The sequence below is a fragment of the Hippocampus bargibanti genome, linkage group LG03, assembly GCF_051943395.1.
Source record: "Hippocampus bargibanti isolate YZ-2025 linkage group LG03, ASM5194339v1, whole genome shotgun sequence".
Lineage (NCBI taxonomy): Eukaryota > Metazoa > Chordata > Actinopteri > Syngnathiformes > Syngnathidae > Hippocampus > Hippocampus bargibanti.
The window spans coordinates 9,496,232-9,513,848 of NC_142736.1; the positions used below are offsets into that span (position 1 = coordinate 9,496,232).

Consider the following 17,617-nt stretch of genomic DNA (forward strand, 5'->3'; position numbering starts at 1 on the left):
TATTATCTCATTTTTCGTACCGCTTATTCCTCATTAGGGTTGCGGGGGTTGCTGGAGCCTATCTCAGCTGTCTTCGGGCACGAGGCGGGGGACATCCTGAATTGGTTGCCAGCAAATCGCAGGGCACACAAAGACATACAACAGTCACTCTCACACTCACACCTAGGGACAATTTGGAGTGGTCAATCTGCCTGCCATGCATGTTTTTGGAGTGTGGGAGGAAACCGGAGGACCCGGAGAAAACCCACGCGGGTCCGGGGAGAACATGCAAACTCCACACAGGGAGGCCGGACCGGGACGCGAACCGGCGACCTCTGCACTGTGAAGCCGGTGTGCTAACCACTCGACTACCGGGCCGCCCTATTATTATTATTATTATTATTATTATTATTATTATTATTATTATTATTATTGATAATGAAAAGGAAGGTGTCAGACGTTTTTGCTACTTATCCAAGAAACTTCGTCAGCAAACTAAAGTTATATGGTAGTAGGCCGTATATATATATCCCTACTGTCCAGGTTCAATTTGGATAGTTCATACAATAGCCTGCTTAGGCAACATAGGATTAGTAATACTGATGAGGTGATACCGGTCGAAGTGGGGCAATCAGAACAATAGGAACATTCAGTGGAGTTGCAGGGAGTAGTCCTCTGCTCCCCCAAACCTGAGAGCAGGGACCTATCATAGCAGAGTCCGGCACCGCCATGTCTGTACAGTAGAGATATATATATAGGGCCTAAACTACCAGTAAGACTTTAGTTAGCTGATGAAGTTTCTTGGATAAGAAGCGAAACATCCGACACCTTCAAAGAAGTACAGATGACGGCTGAAGAAACCTTTTCATCGATGGACCACTCCTGTACGACTGAGAGCTTACACAGACATATTATTATTATTATTATTATTATTATTATTATTATTATTATTATTATTATTATTATCCTTTAGTGACGTCACTTACGGACTCGTCACCAACTCAAAAACAAGACTTCCTGAATATTCAGCGCGAGTCTTAAAACGTAAAATATAGCTATATGCGGTGGAATCTTTGTAAAATACGCTCAGTAGAAGTCATTTGAAGCCATTTTACAAATGTCCGGAGACGTCGGTTGTCCTTTAATAATCCAAATGGCAAACCCGTGAAGTGGAAAAAATAATAATGATAACAAATATTCCCTTGCAAAATCTTTACCCGCTATGACCTCTCATCATACCTTGATATCCACTTGTATGTATCAGTCTATTCTATATTCTTGCTCTCCCAGCAAACCATAATTGCTGTCTTTGATGAGCACTTTGGTTCTCGCTGATCTGGGAAAATTTGTGACAGGTTTTCCATGTACAGTGTAATCTACAGTATACATCTTGGTCCCTTTACCAGCAAACTGTTGTGCTGACTCAGGTCAAATTATTTGCCAGGCATACTACCAAGACAAGTCTGAGTGCCAAGGTGTGCCAAAGTACAATGTCTCAAACCAGGAAATAAGATGAACTGATACAGAAAAAATATCAGTGGTCTGTCGCAGAAGCAAACAGGATTCAACATGCTGTCGAAAAGTTATCCAATGAAGACAATTTGGGTGTAGGAGTTGCAGCAGGGTATTACTTTGGTAACACATATACTAAAATTGGAACGATACAGAAATTAGCATGGTTCCTTGCACAAGGATGACATGCACGATTGTGAAGCATTTCCAAATTTTTGCAGGTGGCTTGGTAGTCGAGTGGTTAGCGCGCCGATTTCATGAAGCAGAGGTTGTGAGTTCAACTCCCAGTTTGTTCTCCCTGTGTGGAGTTTGCATTGGCTGGGATAAACTCTTGCCCCCCACACCCAGCCACCCCGACCTACACATTGGCTCAAGGATAAAATGGTCTGGAACATGAATGAATGACAGTCAATGTGTATCAAGTGGCAAAGGTGGTTATCAATGGATGCCATCGAAACTTATAATGCAGTTTGGAAAAGAGTCCTGCTTATGTAATTTGTGTTTTTATAGTTTTTCAGCTCTTATAGAAACATATTTAAACAAATATCACCCACCTCAGGAATCGGATTATTTAATTTGTTTGGATTTTTAAATCTTTTTTTTCATAGCACCTGCTCGGTTTTTAACCATTTTTCAATACTTTTAACAGTGATAGGGTCAACTGTAAATAGGTCAAAGTAATGCTCAAACTAAATTATCATTATTCTATGAATTTTACAGTTGGATGAGGGTTCCTCACAAAAGTGATGTGCCTCACTGGTCTCATTTGTTACCAACAGCTGTCACAAAATGTCCCAAAGAGGTTTTCTATTAATTTTATTTGAAAAGCTAAAATCGTAAAGTACCTTTGAAATAAAGTGACAGTGTTCATTTCCCATGACTCACTACAATAGTCATTAGTGTAAGTACCACTGGATATTGCTTTTCACACTGATATTTTAACTTTGCATGAGACAACCAGTTTCCGTTTGGAATGAGTCGTGCCCCTCCAAAATATCAAAATTACACTTACACTACACTGGGGTTCAGGGGTCACTCCTAAAGACTTTATATGACTCTGGTAGCTTCAGCCATCCACTATGAAATTGTCTGCTGGTCAGGCAGGATCACCACCCGGGACAGGAAAAGACTGGAGCGCCTTGTCAAGAGGGCCAGTTCTGTCCTGGGCTGTTCGCTGGACTCTCTGGAGGAGTTGGGCAACAGACGGATGCTAGCTAAACTAAAAGCTATGATGGACAGATTCTCCCACCCCTCCTGCCTGTCACATCCTGATTGGCGTCAGGTGCGCGCCCCTCCCCTCCCTGCTCCTCTGGGCTCGCTCACCTGATCCCAATCCCACTGATTGTGTCTTCTGACTATAAAAGTCACCCAGTTAGGCTCAGTTTTCACCAGTGTATTTCCTCATTTCATGACCTTGTCGCCTCACAGTACGCAGGTTGGTCCCGCTAGGCAGTCGTTGCCTCACTGTTCTGTTCTGTCACTTTTTGTTTGTTCCCTGCGTGTCTCAGTAAAACCTTTTTTGAACTATACTGTCTCCATCGAGTATTTTGGATCCAGCCCCTCTTTTTTTCGTCCGACGAGATCTGTTGCCACTCCTCGTGCGGATGAGACATAATACACCACGCCACCATGACGCCGGCGATGGAGACAAGTTCATGTCCGTTAGCCCATCAGGCGGAGCGCTCCAGCCAGCTAGCACAAGCTATCGCGGGGATCCGCAGTACGGTGTCCTTGCTGGCTCAACGCCTAGAGGGGGATGAAACACGCCTCGCTACCTTGACGATGCAAATGGAAAGCGGGAGCGATTGCGCCAACCCCCGGAGGACGTCGCACCCAAGGCCCTCCGCCCGGCGACCGCGGTACCCGTCGGAATCGTCGAGGACAGCGCCCGTCACGCGGTTGGAGTTGATTGGCGAATTGATTGGCCCGTCCAATTCCCAGGCGATACGGGCATTAATGGATTCGGGGGCGGATGGGTGCTCTATCGACCCCCAACTGGCATCGTCGTTGAGCTGCGGCATTGAGAAACTAACGGTCCTCAATGAGATTTTCGACCTGGACGGCCGATTATTAGCCCGGGTTACCCGAGTCACCGCACCTCTCAAACTCCGGCTGTCGTGCAACCAGGTCGAGCATCGCCGTTTTCTGCTCATGCCCTCCTGCAACGTACCACTCGTGCTGGGCCTCCCCTGCCTCAGCACCCATGACCCTTCCATCTCTTGGGAGGGCCCCACCAAAAAGGTTTGGAGCCCCTACTGTTACGCTAACTGTCTGCGGTCGGCTACGGCAGGGCGTGACCTCTCCCGTGGCGGCTCGCCCGAGGAGATTTGCCTCGAGGGCGTGCCGCGATGTTACCATAATCTGCGGGAGGCATTCAGCAAAGACTGCGCGCAATCCCTGCCACCTCACCGACCGTATGACTGCACCATAGAACTACAGCCTGGGGCTCCACTACTGGACTCCTGATTATATCACATCTCTCACCCGGAACAAGAAGCCCTGCGGCGGGACTTATCCGACCCTCGCGTTCTCCGCTCGGCGCGGGGTTCTTTTTACCGAAAAGAAGGACAAGACCCTGCATCCGTGTGTCGATTACTGGGGTCTGAACGACATCGCCATCCACAACAAATACCCGCTCCCCCTCATGTATTCGGTCTTCGCGCCCCTCCAATCTGCCATCATATTTACTAAGCTGGACTTGCTGAAGATGAATGGAAGACGGCATTCAAAACGCCCTTGGGGCATTTTGCATACATGGTGATGCCGTTCGGACTTACCAACGCTCCCCCAGTATTTCAAAACCTTATCAATGATGTGCTCAGGGATTTACTTAACGTGTTTCTCTGTGTCTATCTGGACAACATCCATATCTTCTCCAAATCTGCAGAAGAACACCGGCAGCATGTCCAACGGGTCCTGGTGCGGATCCTGCAAAACCGGCTCTACGTGAAGGCAGAGAAGTGCGAGATCCACGTCCGTTCTCTGTCTTTTCTAGGGTTCATCGTGGAGCACGAGCAACTTCGGGCCGATCCTGCAAAGACCAAAGCGGTGGTAGAGTGGCCAACCCCCAAGACGTGCAAACAACTCCAGCGATTTTTGGGGTTTGCCAACTTCTACCGCCGCTTCATCCGCGATTATAGTCAGAAGGCACTTCCCCCAACCAGTCTCACTTCCACCAAGGTTCCCTTTAGGTTGACACCCGACACCGAGGGGCCGTTTAACCGCCTCCGATGCGCCTTCACTAACCCCCCAGTATTACGCCACCCTAACCCGGACCACGCGTTCGCGGTAGGGTGTACGCATCGGAGTCCAGGGTGGGGGCGGTATTATCCCAGCGCTCCCCGGTTGACCAGAAACTCCACCCGTGCGCCTTATTCTCCCGCCGTCTCAGCCCTGCAGAGGCCAACTACGACGTGGGAAACCGGGAACTGCTGGCGGTCATCCTGGCTCTGCAGGAGTGGAGACACTGGCTCGAAGGGGATGAACATCCATTCACAGTGTTCACCGACCACAACAACTTGGCGGCCATTCGGTCCGCCAAGACACTGAATTTGCGCCAGGCCCGGTGGGCACTGTTCCTGACCCACTTCAATTTCACCCTCACCTACTGCCCCGGTTCGCAGAACACCAAACCGGATGCCCTGTCACGCATTCACGAGCGTGACAGAGCGTGACGGTAGAGAAGGAGGAGGTCATTACCAGCATCTTGCCGGCGCAACACATCCTGGGGGCCCTTAGGTGGGAGGTGGAGAAGAAGGTTCAGGAGGCCCAAGGTGGTAACCCGGTTCCCAAGAGTTGTCCAGTGGATCGCCTATTCGTCCCCCCCCCCCCACACTGCGCGCTGAGGTGCTGCACGGGAGACACGTCTCCAGGGTTGCCTGTCACCCTGGAGTCAACAGGACGATCCACCTTATAGCCCAGCGGTTCTGGAGGCCGGAACTCAGGAAGGACGTCGCGGACTACGTGAAGGCATGCCTGTGGGAAGGTCTCCCATCAGCCCCCAGCGGGACTTCTCCAGCCACTACCAGTCCCCTCCCGACCTTGGTCCCATATCTCCTTGGATTTCGTCATGGGCCTTCCCCCTTCCCGTGGCAAGACGGTCGTCCTCACGGTGGTGGACCGCTTCTCCAAGTTGGCCCACTCCATCCCGTTAACCAGGTTGCCGTCCGTCATTGATCTAGAAGCGGCTTTACGGTGCGTGTGTCTCCAGCGTCGTGGGCCCTCCACTTGCCGTGGGTGGAGTATGCACATAACACCCTGGTCTCCTCAGCCACAGGTCGGTCTCCTTTCATGTCTGCCTGTGGTTATCAGCCGCCGCTGTTCCCCACCCAGGAGGGCCAGGTGGAGGTCCCGTCCGTTCAACACCACCTCAGACGGGCCTGTCAGGTGTGGAAGGAGACCAGAGCCGCTCTGTCGCGCACGGCGTCCCGGAACCAGCACATCGCGGATTGTCGTCGCTGCCAGGCACCGGACTACCAGATCGGGCAGGAGGTGTGGCTGTCCACGAGGGATCTCCGGATGGCCGAGACGTCGGCCAAATTGGGGCCGTGGTTCACGGGCCCCTTCCCTATCGAGGCCATCCTCAGCCCGGTCTCGTTCAGGCTCTGGCTGCCACCCACGATGAAGGTCACCCGGTCTTCCACTTGTCCCTCCTCAAGCCGGTGGAAACCAGCTCCCTTGTTCCCTCCCCGGATGGTGAATGGCGACCCCGTATATGGTGCGGAAGATATTGGACTCACGGCACATGGCAGGGGCTTGCAATATCTGGCTATCTTGTAATATGCGGCTACGGGCCGGAAGAATGCCAGTGGGTTCCCCACTCCTGAATCCTCGACCCATCAGTCGGCGTTCCACTCGGCTCATCCCTCCAAACCGGGTGGGCCGCCAGGGGGCGTCCGTTGAGGGGGGGCACTGTCATATCCTGAATGGCGTCAGGTGCGCGCCCTGCCCTCCCTGCTCCTCCAGGCTCGCTCACCTGATCCCAATCCCACTGATTGTGCCTTCTGACTATAAAAGTCACCCGGTTAGGGTCAGTTTTTGCCGGTGTATTTCCGCCTTTCATGACCAGCCCCCCTTTTTTTCGTCCTACGAGATCTGTTGCCACTCCTCGTGCGGACGTGACAATGCCCACCCTGACAGCACTGGGCAGCTCCTTCAGCCATGAAAGACTGTTACACCCACGCTGCAAGGAGAGGTACCGCCGTTCGTTCCTACCGACTGCTGTCAGGCTTCGCAATTCTCAATAATCGCATGTGGAAAAAAAAAAAACTAAACTGGACACTTGACTATTGGTTGATGAAATACAGCTACATATATCAATATGACTTGCACACTGCAAGAATCCAAACTAGGGTGCAGAAAATCATACTGGACCCTCCGCACCCTGCCCACCACCTTTTCCAGCTACTTCCCTCAGGCAGGCGTTACCGATCCATGCGCACCAAATTCAGCAGACATTTAAAAAGCTTCTTCCCCCAAGCCATTAACTCTTTGAACAGTAGCCCAAATTGAACTGTATAGTGCAATTTTTTGATGATGATACTAGTGCAGCGTGTTCGACCGGAAACCAATTCCTTGTGTGTTCTACATACTTGGCAATAAAGATGATTCTGAGTCTGATTCTGATTCTGGTGACTTTCTTGGTACTTGCACTATATACAATTTTTTTATGAAATGGTCTTGCACATTTACAGTATACAGTTGACATTTTTATTTTACTTGCTTAGATTCTCTTGTTTTCTATCCTTTCACCCCCCCACCCCATCCCCCTTTCAAATTGCTGCTGTGGACCGCAAATTTCCCCATTGTGGGACGAATAAAGGTTTTCTGATTAAAAGGGCAAAACACATGTCCAGATTCAATGTATCAAACGTCCTCTGGTATTTTTGAGAGCCTTCAAAGGCATTAAAAAACACTGTTTCAGGTTTTGAAATGTTATTTTAGTCATCATGACACAGTTGTTCTTTGCCATGAATCATATTCAAACTTAGTCACAATCAAATGGTCCCAAACCAAACATTCTAATGGAAATGTGTATAAAGTATATGCATTTTAAAAATATATATTTACAGTACTTGCTTTTGCTTCATGTTCACCACATCCTCGTTTGATGCCATTTTTAGGGTTTGTGCACATCTCACAAGCAGTTTCCTTGAACAGCAGACATTTGCCGTAGAATACGCAATGAGCCTTTATTAACATCTTATTGCCGATTCTTTGTTGAATCATTCTCCCTTGAATGCATGTGCAATGAGAAGTGAAATACCCTTTGAAATTAGCCTTGGTTGCTGCACGTTTGCTCAAGACTCATGCAAGGTACTGTATGAGAGAGGTCTTGAGACCATTTCTTACCATCCACATTTGTTTTAACTTTACTTACCAAAGCAGCACGCATTTTCCTTCAATCTGGCTGTAATTTATGACATAGTTTTTTTAATGTATGAAATGGCACGTGTTATCTTATAGACCAAGAGTGTCGAAACATTTTGAAAATGGCCAGTTTTGGTGTGATAAAAATGTAGGCATTTTATTTTCACCTATCTTCAGCATGTGTTTTGATTAATTTTAAACATGCATATCAAAATTCAATTGAAATACAATATTCACTTGACTTCACTTTTTTAACACTAAATTTTTTTGTAGCAGTCTATCTAATTGTTGTAACTGTATTGTATCTAATTGTTCTTTTGTTGTCGCATTTTTGAAAAATTTAAAAATTGAGAAAATCGCCTAAAATAGGGGGGCTAATTCAATCAATTACTCATACAGTAGACACGCACACGTCCCTGATCCACTGCTGAAAAGGATGCTTTGATCTCTCTTTCATCCAGAACTGCTTCATGTCACAAAGAGGGTACAGAAAGTGCTGAAGAATGTAAAATTGTCATATTATTTGTTATGTAGTTTTTTTTTTGTTTTTTTTTACTTTGTTACTTCAGGGTTGAGTGAACGCTGGCGTGTGTGGCTGCCACTGCTCACCCGCAGCCTGTGACTGTAAAGTTTCCTTGAGTTTTGAAAGGCGCTTATAAATGTAATGCATATAATTATTATTACCTATCTAGCTATCTATTAACTGTCTAACTAGCTATATATCTATTAGTTATCTATTAGGTAGCTAGCTAACTTGATCTATTGGAATTATTTCCGGCTGAGTGAACTCTGGCGCATGTGGCTGCCGCTGCCTTGAGAGTTTTGATAGGCGGTGATAAATGAAATGTATTATTATTATTATTATTATTATTATTATTATTATTATTATTATTATTATCTCATCTCATTTTCCGTACCGCTTATTCCTCATTAGGGTCGCGGGGGTTGCTGGAGCCTATCTCAGCTGTCTTCGGGCACGAGGCGGGGGACACCCTGAATTGGTTGCCAGCCAATCGCAGGGCACACAAAGACGTACAACAGTCACTCTCACACTCACACGTAGGGACAATTTGGAGTGGTCAATCTGCCTGCCATGCATGTTTTTGGAGTGTGGGAGGAAACCGGAGGACCCGGAGAAAACCCATGCGGGTCCGGGGAGAACATGCAAACTCCACACAGGGAGGCCGGACCGGGACGCGAACCGGCGACCTCTGCACTGTGAAGCCGGTGTGCTAACCACTCGACTACCGGGCCGCCCTATTATTATTATTATTATTATTATTATTATTATTATTATTATTATTATTATTATTGGATTTGCCTTTATTAGTCTCGCAGTGGAGAAATTTACATTTCACAGCAGCAAAGTGATGAAAGGAATGAAAGTAGAAAAACAAAATACATGAGCTGCTGGAAAGGCAGCCACTCTCGCGGCGACGTCTTGAAGTCAAAAGAACATAAAAAAAACTACATAGCAAATAACATGACAACACAAAGACACCGAGTCATTCATTCTTAAGCACTTTTTTCATTATTATTATTATTATTATTATTATTATTATTATTATTATTATTATTATTATTACAATATACTAATTTGCTGTTCCGAATTGAGCCTTTAGATGGCAGCACTTATCACACGCAGATAACAGCGCTACTGCCTAATGTATTAATTCTGCATGCAGGCCAGACGTTAGTGATTTTATGCCGGAGACTGAGGGACAAATGAAAATTAACCGCGGGCTACGTTTGGCCCCAGGTACGGACTTTGGACATGTCTGCTATAGGCAGATTCAAATTCTGCATGGCTACATTGTATAAATCTACGCCTGATCCATATAGTCCGATACAGCCTGGATTGATCCCTAAATGCCTTGTGCTTAATCAGCACCATGCTTAGGCTTTTAATCAATATAGAGGTGGGTCGAGGGTCTAGCCTGCCTGACAAATTACAGCTGCTAATTTATGGAAGTTGCGCAAGGGCTTTAGGAATACAGTACCTCCTCACAAGCTACAGCACCTTGTTGCCTGACAGATTTCACTCATGAATTACGCAGCTGACGTTGGGGCTCTCAGGAGAAAAGTGTCAAGATTGGGTGTCGAGAGTTTGCATCAGTTCTGAAAGAACTTCACAAAAGCTCAGTGTCATACCCCCCTCCCCCACACGTTTGACTGATCTTTAAGACATAAATGTTACTCAAATCTGGCATCTGAGGTTGAGATTTAAATTAAATGCCTCCCCAAAACAACAAAACAAAACAAACAAAAAAACAGCAGGACTTTTGATCCACTGAGCCATTGCGCTGGTGCATGTTCTCGCAGTGTCTTTATGTCCTGTCCTTTCTTCCAGAGATTTCATCACTTTATAATGAAGTTTTGAATGTCATTCAAGTTTGGTGTGAACACTGCAGTGAGGAGATGCACTGCGTTTGATCATCCCAGTGTCAGTCTCCGCTCATTTCAGCCCTGATAGTGTTTGCCCTCCGCAATATGTACAGTCCATTTTGGTCGTACTCTGATCCAGGAAGCAAGGAAAATGGAGCACCCATGTTTCTAAAACCGGTCAGGCCACATCAACTATTCATGTTCCACAGATGGCATCCTGATTCAGGCTTTGTTAAAAAGCAGCATCGTACAATGAACAGACTTTTTTTTTTTGCAGCATGTGCACCAGTGTATGTTGATTCACACTGGAATTTTTTTTTTGAAAGTGTAGTGGATTTTGACTTATGCATTAACCTTAATAAAACATCAAGCGAGGGAAATCGGGTCAATTATTAAAATGATCTTTTTTTATTGATTTATTTTTTGAACCCGTAGTGGATATATTTGAGGTTTGTTATAATGAGTTTCTCTGAAGTTGGCAAAGGGCATTTTACAAACTTAGGCAGGAATCAATGACCAACGAATTATTTTTTTTCAAAATAGAAATTGTTTAATGAGCATGTTGTCTTACGCAGAATAGTGTTCCACATAGGGGTCATGCGTGAGGTCTGCGCAAATGTATCTTCCATGCTGTTCCTCTTTAGACCTGAAAACTACTTAAAGGACAACCGACACCTCCGGACAAGTTGCGTCCATAATGTGTTCTACTGAGCGCACTTTACAAAGATTCCACCGCGTATAGCTATATTTTACGTTTTAAGACTCGCGCTGAATATTCAGGAAGTCTTGTTTTCGAGTTGATGACAATTCCTGAAGTGACACATTAGGAACGCCCCTGACCGACAAAGCGACACCCAATGTGTCACAGACAAGCATCTTCTTTTCCTTTCCGCTTTTCCCTTCAAGGGGTCGCCACAGAAAATCAGTGTCCTCCATCATTAAAGGTTTAGGTACTATAGTAAATAAAATACAATCACAAATAGGTGGCCTGGTAGTCGAGTGGTTAGCACACTGGCTTCACAGTGCAGAGGTTGCCCGTTCGCGTCCTGGTCCGGCCTCCCTGTGTGGACTTTGCATGTTCTCCCCGGACTTGCCTCCGGGTCCTCCGGTTTCCTCCCACACTCCAAAAACATGCATGGCAGGCAGATTGGCCACTCCAAATTGTCCCTAGGTGTGAGTGTGAGAGTGACTGTTGTATGTCTTTTTGTGCCCTGCGATTGGCTGGCAACCAATTCAGGGTGTCCCCCGCCTCGTACCCGAAGACAGCTGAGATAGGCTCCAGCAACCTCTGCGACCCTAATGAGGAATAAGCGGTACGGAAAATGAGATGAGATGAGACAATCACAAATAGAATACAATAAATAAAATACAATTATAAATGGAAACTAGAAAAAGCTAATACAGGTCCATTAGACCAGGGGTCCCCAACCTTTTTTGCGCCACGGACCGGTTTAATGTCAGACAATATTTTCACGGACCGGCGGGTGAATACAACAAAATAAAATGGTGAAAAAACAACAGGCATGGAAACTGTTTTTTTCTTTCTTTTAAATATAATATTAAACATGAACCTGTTGTGTATTTTTTATACAACTTTATGAGCAGAGTCCTGGTAACATCGCGCAAACAACAACATATGTAACATCGTCTCTACCCCTTAACGCTCTATGGTCACCATGGTAATGTTTAAACGTGCCTTCAAAATAAGATACACCACAAAAACAAGTACAAAGCGCATGAAAAATACAACTCACTACAACTGAATCAGTGGGACCCCTGAGCTTGTTTCTCTGCAACGAGACGGTCCCATCTAGGGATAATGGGAGTCAATGACGCCCAAAGTGTCTTGCTTATGTCCAGTCTACTCCGTAGTTTTGTTTTGGTTGCTGTCACTGCAGAAAACCCCGCTTCACACAAATAAGATGTCGGAAACGGCAACAGGGTTTTCAGTGCTGTTGTGGCGATCTCGGGGTATTCTGCCATCACTTTAATCGAGAACACCGGTAGAGTTGTTATCTTAAACATACTTTTAAGTCCGCCATCATTTGCGATCTCCAGCAGTTGTTCTTCCTTTTGCACAGATATGCTGGATTCACCTGGTTTGTTGACAAATAGGTTGCGGATCCATTCCTTGGCAGTTCGCGGGTCTTTTGGGGCTGGGAAGTAGCGCTCGAACTCTTTTAAAAGCAAAATAAAACATAGTTTGGACTCAGATAATAAATAAAACGGAAATTATGGAAATTATTCATTCTTTCTGCGGTAGCGGTCCGCGGCCCGGGGGTTGGGGACCTCTACATTAGAGAGTACCATTTGCCAAGAAATAACTGTTCAACCTTTTTGTCCATTTTTTTCTTTAAAGGTCCGTCTTGAAAATGGCATAAACCAGGGGTCTGCAACGACTCAAGAAAACACTGGGAGCCACAAAATCCTTTTGACGTTTAAAATGAAGACAACACTGCATCTTTTCATCATCATTTTTTACCTTTATATATGCAAAAACAAACTATAGTGTGTTGCATTTATGAATCAATGAACTGTTACAGAGAAGCGAAATTACATTTCTGCATGCAACAAAAACATTTTAAACTCCGAAAAAAAGACGTTGGGTTGAAGATTACTTTCAAATATAATACTCAATGTCTATTTGAAAGAAAAAGAATATTTGCAAAATGGCAAATACAATATTTATCACCCGGTTAATGTGATTTCTGCTCCTGCACCTCAGCGCACAGCCTCTGCACATCAGGGCTGTATGGCAATGCTTCTGGGTTAGACTCGCTCATGACACTACAGGCGTGGACTTGCTACGGGTGAGAAGAGTTGATTTCTTAGGGTATTTCGTGGTTTGTTGTACTCCCTTTGTCTCTCTCTCTCTCTCTCTCTCTCTCTCTCTCTCTCTCTCTCTCTCTCTCTCTCTCTCTCTCTCTCTCTCTCTCTCTCTCTCTCTCGCTCTCTCTGTATCTCTCTCTCTCTCTGTCTCTCTCTCTCTCTCTCTCCCCTTTTACAGTGTCCTAGTGAGGTCCTAGTTTTATAATATTGTTGATCAAAGACTCACTCTTCCATCAATAAAAAATATTTACTGGTAATATTCCCTCTCCGAATATTGACTTGCTTGAATGATGATGGATGATCTATTGCTCGCTGATTGAGGCTACAGGATGAAATTACAGTCTACAGTCTTTGCATTTAAATTTAAACATGCATGAATTCCAGGGATACAGCTAGGTGATTTTTGTTTTTTGGTAATATTAAGTTTTTTATACCATGTATATTTTGGATGATAATGCAAAATAATTGCCCTTTTTACGTTTTAGCTGATGATAGATTCAGCAGTCCGACGTATTATTAATTCAACCATGTCACCATAGATATCTTCAGCCATTTTCTTTGATCCTTTTTTGCAAGTGTGATATGTGCGAATATTTGAAAATCACTGGCAGTGAAATGGAAGAAGTCCTTCATCAAAAAAAGTACGACATCTTAATTGCAGAAGGGACCAAGGTGATCAATTCATTGACAGGCTCTATAACTATTAATTCCGTCATTCGACCTGAGGCGGAATTGCCTGTTGACTATTGATCCAAACTACGAAAGAAGTGAATGGGAGGATTAGGCTGATTTCAAGGGTTGGTGCAATTTCAATTGAGCATTGCACAGCAGTGGGAATTACTGTCTTCAGTCTGTGTCAGTGATTATTGCTAGCTACTAACTACTTGAACAACAACTTCTTCGTGCAGCAAGAACATCATGGACACAGTCTCAGTCATTACGGGCGTCCATCGGAAATGGTAATTATTATGTGGCCCCCGACAACAATGAGATTATAGTTGTATTGAGTTCACCCTGTCTACTTGATATCTAATTTAAAACAGATTGTTTTCTTACAGATAGTGTATTGTAGGTGTTCAAATACCTGACATGTTTCGGCGTATACTTCGTTAGAGTGTCACGGATGTTGTTGTGACGCGCCTTTTTCAGCTGGTGTTACTATGAGTATTACTATTGAACACCTACAATAGAGTATTACTATTGAACACCGACAATACACTGTCTGTAAGAAAATAATCTGTTTTAAATTAAAAATAAGTTTGACACCCCTTGCTCAACAAACTTAGATTTGCAATAAACCTGACATGAGCAGTCAGTCCCCAACCTAAAAACATGTCAACATTGACTGTAACGCAGTCCCTTTAGCAGGAATGTCCAATTTATTCTTTGTCGTGGGCTACATTTTAGTTCCCGTTTCCTTTGATGGGTTGTTATGATGGAGACCATATGAAGAAGCCAAGAATAACTTTTGATTTGTCTGTTGTTCAAAGGACAACCGACGCCTCCCGACAAGTTGTGTCCATAATTTGTAAAATCACTTCAAATGATTTCTACTGAGCGTATTTTACATAGATTCCACCGCATATTTTATATATATATATATATATACACACAGTAAAGTCTCGTTATATTGATATCGGATATATCGATAGTCCCGGTTATATCGATACTATTGCATGCGCGCAGGGTCGGATATATCGATAGTCCCAGTTATATCGATATTTTTCGGACTCCTGAGAATATCGATATAACTTTACTATATATATATATATATACAGTAAAGTCTCGTTATATCGATATCGGTTATATCGATAGTCCCGCTTATTACGATACTATTTCTATGCACGCACGGAGAAAATTACATGCGCGCAGGGTCGGATATATCGATAGTCCCGGTTATATCGATATTTTTTCGGACTCCCTTGAATATCGATATAACGAGACTTTACTGTATATATATATATATATATATATATATATATATATATATATATATATATATCGTATCAATATATATATATATATATATATTGATACGTGTTGATGGCGAAATTAGAAGGAAAACACATAATGTGATGGTGAATCGTTGTGTGTTGCACCAAGACTACTATTTGATACGAGCTGACACAAATGACACGGAAGGACTGCTTTAATCGATTGTGAACATTTTTGCTTTCCTCTTCAGAACTATTTGAATCATATTTATAACTGGATGAGTAACAAGAAAGCATCTTCTCCGAATCTGAAGCCAATGTTTTGATTCTTGAGCAAGGCAAGACGTCTTGGCGTGACGTCACGAACAAGGGGGCGGGACCTTCTGAAACGGAAACTTTCTGAAGCCATTTTGAAGTAGTTTTGGGACACTTTAAGTCATTTTTATTGGAGTTTTGCATTTGAATAAAATATCAGCCTGCGTGTTTTGGGTATTTTAGATGCTATAAAAGTTTTTCTGATGTCAGTTAGGAAATAAAAAATGGTGTCAGTTGTCCTTTAAAGGACAATCGACGTCACTTTTCTGTTTTTAAAGGACAACCGACGTCACTTTTTTTTTTTCAATGTATGATATTTTTAGTCAAATGCAAAACACCAATAAAAATGACTTAAAGTGTCCTAAATCTGCATTGTGCATTCTGTCTTGCATTGCTTGTGAATCAAAACAATGGTTTCAAATTCGGAGAATATGCTTTCTTGTTACACATGCAGTTATGAATATGATTCAAATAGTCCTGATAAGCAAAGCATACATGTTTGCAATCGATTAAAGAATTTATTTGGTTCATTTTGAGGCAAACGGGCGGGGGGTAATGTCTCACCTAAAAAGAGGCAGAAAAATGGCGAGCAGCTCCGGTGAGGAATGAATCAGCTCGTTTTCACTGGCGGCTTTTGGGTGTAAGACATGGTTTAAAAAAAAACAGTACAGCAAAATACATTGACGTGATGGAAAGACGCTACAATGCGTCTTTTTTACGGTGAGGAGGCGGTCCTTTTCTGACGTCATGTACGGACTCGTCACCAACTCAAAAACAAGACTTCCTGAATGTTCAGCGCGAGTCTTAAAACGTAAAATATAGCTATATGCGGTTGAATCTTATTAAAATACGCCCAGTCGAAGTCATTTGAAGCCCTTTTACAAATTATGGACATAACTTGTCCGGAGACGTCGGTTGTCCGTTAAGAAGGCATCATGAAAGTTGACATATTTGATCTGCATTTTACATAAAATGATGTGGCAGGACAGAACCGGGTCCCATCCCTTGAGTTTGACACCAGTAATCTATAGGGTAAAGTGTATATATTTAATCCCCACGGGTATCTAAAATCATATTTTCTGTTATGGGATGCTGTTTTTCTTCCAATTTGTTTGAACTTCAACAACATGTGAGGGTATGTGAATTAGTAAATGGGTGAATTGATGGGTAAATATCAGTTGTACCAAATGTATTCACTTGATTTATATTTATGATGCAGTCACGCCAAGTGTGAGTTTGTTTATAAACTATACCTGTTTGACAGAAGTCTTTGGTAATTTAGAATTTGGCTCTCTAACGACCAGAAGTAGGGTATTCAGTCTTTGATGAACCATTTGAGATATTAATCAATTCTCTTGTATCTTTTTTATGTATTTATTTTTGTCTGATGCTACAACACAATGTGTTCTCTGAGGCAGTATGACAACCCCATATTTCCACTTCCTTTATCTTATTGCCTGCTTCTGAATTTCATGCCCTTTAACCGATCTCTGTCACATGAACTGTGCATCATCATTTTATGTCAACCCAAAAACCCAAGAGAGACCATTGAGGGAGCTTGCTCTGTCAGCAAAATAGTGTTGTCCATCATTAAAGAGCCACATAGGGGCCACGAGGGAGTGAACTGGTCAATGAACCCCTAAATTCCATAATAAAGCTCTGAGATTCAATGGCTTTGCTAGGCTCTGGCAGGTAGACATTTCATTAAGATGTTAGTGGCTCTTTAGAGGCACATCGGAGGAAAAACCAGGGATTAGTATTGTTAATGAAACTAGAGTGCTAGTTGTATTAAGTTCATCCTGTCTACTTGATATCTCATTTACTCTTTATAGTATACACCGAAACATGTCAAGTAATTGAACCCCTAAAATACACTGTCTGTAAGAAATTAATCTGTTTTAAATTAAACTAGAGTGCTGGTTTTGCCTTTGTTCAAGGATCGAGATCAGATTTAGTATTTCTTATTGGTATATTTTTACGAGGACTGTCATCAATTGGTGTACAGTATATTGAGTTACCAACACATCGCCAGCTGCGATGTCTACCCTTGCACACTACCTACCCTTTATTTTGCTACATGGTGCATATTCTCAGGACTCAGAACGTTTCCCCAATTTCCTTTTAAAAGGGCATTTGTTTGACACATCGGAGCCAACGTGCAAAGGTTTAAAGTTAGGAGGGATGGCACCAAAACATTTATATTAACATTTACAACTCTTATTCTTAATGTTAATCCATAATTTTAAAAGGTCGGTATCATCAGAAATGAAACACAAAAAACTGACAAGTGATAT

At 43.7% G+C, this 17,617-nt stretch overlaps 1 protein-coding gene and 1 non-coding gene across 5 annotated transcripts in view; both read left to right on the forward strand.

Annotated features, from left to right (window-relative positions):
* LOC148900243 (multiple epidermal growth factor-like domains protein 11) overlaps positions 1 to 17,617 on the forward strand; it is a 181,247-nt gene that overhangs the window by 16,674 nt on the left and 146,956 nt on the right. The window lies entirely within an intron of this gene.
* Positions 1,604 to 1,707, forward strand: LOC148900244 (U6 spliceosomal RNA). The gene has a single exon (XR_016114602.1). It is a non-coding gene; the product is annotated as a U6 spliceosomal RNA (small nuclear RNA).